We start from the raw sequence: 3,322 nt of genomic DNA, 5'->3' as shown, positions 1-3,322 counted from the left end.
CCCGCTGCTGTGAAGGGGACGGCCGTTGGCGTATGGCCAGGCCTCCGCTCGGGGTACTTACTCGGATCTGGGAGAGGGAGGGAATAGAGCCGGACTCGAGGGTGCCATCGCCAAGCCAGTACCGCCCATGCTTCTTGCCCTGTTCGATCCTCATGACAGTCGTGCCATCAATGTCGTTGGTGCTTGGATCCCAGTCTGGCCCCTGGACCGACCTTGCGTCCGACGCATAGGAGCTGATGCGGGTGTGGGCGCTCGGGTTGCTGTACGACTCGGGTGGGTCATCCGGGCTGAAGGTGACAGCGGAAGTCGCCTTTCCCTTGCGGGCCAGTCCATACGCCATGAACGTGGACAAAGGCTGGCCACCATGCGACGCCGACTGCGAGAAAGACAACAAGATGATTAGAAGTAACATGCAGAATGGAGCGTCAGAATACTAAAAATGAATTCACGTACCCAAGCTTGCTTGTACGCGCCGAGGCTGCGGCTGCCTTGGTGGTGTGTGGGGCCTGTCGCCTGCAAAGCCCGCTCCCGGTGGGCTTCATGTTCCTGGATATAACCCTCTGTGAACCACCTGTCCACGATCATCTCCCAGCAGTCGGCAAAGGACTCGCACCACCATGGAATCATCTACATGTCATAAAGAATTTGAGATGTAAGACGACCAAATGAAAGCTACTTAATCTCAAAATGAATTAGTATTATTCTTCTTCATTTACCTCAATGTACTGTTCCCGGGTCAGAGTCATCTGTCTTGTCTGTGTCTTGCTGACTTTCTGACCAAGTCGCGTGGCGTAGTACTTGATGATGCAAGTGAGGCGCTCCTCGTAGTGCATGTCGCTGATGCGTTTCCTGGCACTTTTCACCAAGTTCTTCTCCGCCCTCTCCTCCTGTACCTCTTCACACCTGAAAAAAGTCTGCAGACAGACACAATGTATCAATTCATTATGTCAAAAAGTGTCAAATGAATGCGATGTATTGATCAAAGTTGTGCGAACGAGACTTACCCAGAACTCTCTCCTAACCCGCTCCTGCTTGTCTTCATAATCTGCATCGGGGGCAGATTTGTAGTGGTCCCACGATTTGGCCAGCCCCATAGTCCCCTTGTGCATGATAATGCCGGGGTAATAGTGCCTGCACAGAAGCCCCAAGATGTGGTTGGGGTTGCGTGAGTCACCAGGCGACACAACCTCCCAGTGCCTGCACAAGTCATTAACAAACATTATTAGTTTCTCTGACAATTTTTAATAGGTTATATGAAGTAGCTGTGATTAAATCTAAAGTTAGTTACCTGTCCCCCTGGGGGCAGATCACTGGGTGTAGGGGAGGAAGCGGAGGCCCAGGGAGTTTTGAGGGACCTCGCAAGTAGGGGCTAGCTGCAGCAGAGGCAGTGGAACTACTTCCGGCCTCGCCGCCCTCCTGTGCCTCTCCCTCGCTGTCCGTCGCCCGAACCTCGTCTGTCGCTAGAACCTGCTCGTCCTCCGAGGAGTCCGTGGTACGGCGCTCCTCCAGCACGTCATGCGGCCTGACTAGAGGAGGCCGGCCCCTCCTGCTACCGCTCCCGCTGCCGCTGCTCCTGGCCCTCTGCCTCCTCCCATCCGATGCATTCTCTCCGGCATCTGCGTCCTGACGTGCTCTCTGGTACCTCGAGTTCACGTTCCTTGGCCCACTGCCGCCCGTCATCTTTGTTCAATCACCTGCAATTAAAAAGAAACAAACAAGACATCATTACATGTATTAGAAATAGATGCTAAGTAAATAAACAAAACACGATTACAAAATAACATAGTATTACATGTATTAGAAGTAATCATCATTATTGGGATTATCTGGATCATATGTCTCATCATCACTATCAAAATTGTCCAAATAAACAAGACTGTCCGAAGGTTCAATGTTGCCTTCATCGTCATCATCTAAATGTAATCGCTCAAGCATTTCTATGTCCTTGGCATTTTGCACCTCATCTCCTTCTTCCTCGTCATCAACCCTTTCATTGTCTACTTCCATTCCAATCACCTCGGTTAAGTCTATCACCAACCTCCCTTGTAGCCCATCTTCTTGATAGAACTCTCCATCATATGTGTTTGGATTGAAGTTGTAATCTTCATCGTTTGGGACAGCTAGTCTACCATGTGGCGATACCTGGTGCACAATAGACCAACCTTGAAGAGCCTTGTTGCCTTGGCATGCGTATGACAAATAATAAACCTGCACGGCCTGATCTGCCACAATAAAGACATCTTTTCCTTGATAGATGGAATCGTGTCGAATCTCGACTTGACCAATATTAGGGCTCCGTTTCATTAGTCGAGGATTAAACCAGTGGCATTTGAACATGACGAGACGAAGAGGTTTCGAACCATAAAATTGAAGTTCATAGATATCTTCAATTATGCCATGATACTCGAGGCCATCATTGCCGGGAGTACAAACTCCGCTGTTTGTGGTTTTTCGATGGGGCCGAGCTCGCTCGTAGCTTCTTGTGTGAAAGCGATATCCATTCACATAATAACCTAAATAAGCTTTCACCTTACTGTCGAAGCCATTTGCAACATGTCTCAACTCCTTACTCATAGTTGCATCGGTTTGGGCCTGCAAGCGCAAGAAGGAAAGATTGCCGGACTAAGTACGCGAAACTCAAAATCTCGAACTAGGTATGAGGTAAATTGGACAATACCTTTGTTTTGAACCAAGAAATGAAATCGGGCCTCCCTGCTCCTGGACCCCGTGAAAGAAGGGTGTCGGTTTGCCGTGGGGTAGGATCCCTTGGTTGATGCCAGGATACACGAATAAATTCCCTATGCAAACGAGAAAGAATCAGTTGGATGCAGAATAGTGACAGCGTATTTAAACAAGTTCTTTGAGAACTTACTCAATGAACGACTTCACCTTGGGTAGGTTGTGGAACACATATAGCATGATCATGCGCCACTCTTCATTTTCCAACCTCTTATTGGTCGATCCATTTGACCTGCCGAGTTGCCCTTAGAAAAGGCTAAGGTTGGATTCATTCTCGTCAACATTGTAGCGAGGGAGTGGATTATGCATGCTAGGAAGGTTCTCCGTGTAGTATAGCTATGTGAAGTTTGTCACCTCCTCTAGAATGGAAGCCTCTGCAATGGAAGCCTCAATTTTGGCTTTATTTCTACATTTTTTGCGAACGGCCTTCAGACATCTCTCGATTGGGTAGCACCAACGGGCCTGCACGGGCCCCCCATACGTGCCTCATACGGGAGGTGCACAATCAAATGCTGCATCGACAAGAAGAAGCCGGGTGGAAAGATCTTCTCCAACTTACAAAGCAACTCAGGTGCCACTTTCT

This window comes from Miscanthus floridulus, chromosome 1, assembly GCF_019320115.1.
Source record: "Miscanthus floridulus cultivar M001 chromosome 1, ASM1932011v1, whole genome shotgun sequence".
Classification (NCBI taxonomy): domain Eukaryota; kingdom Viridiplantae; phylum Streptophyta; class Magnoliopsida; order Poales; family Poaceae; genus Miscanthus; species Miscanthus floridulus.
The sequence above is the reverse complement of the archived record's forward strand: the minus strand, read 5'-3'. Positions refer to the sequence as shown.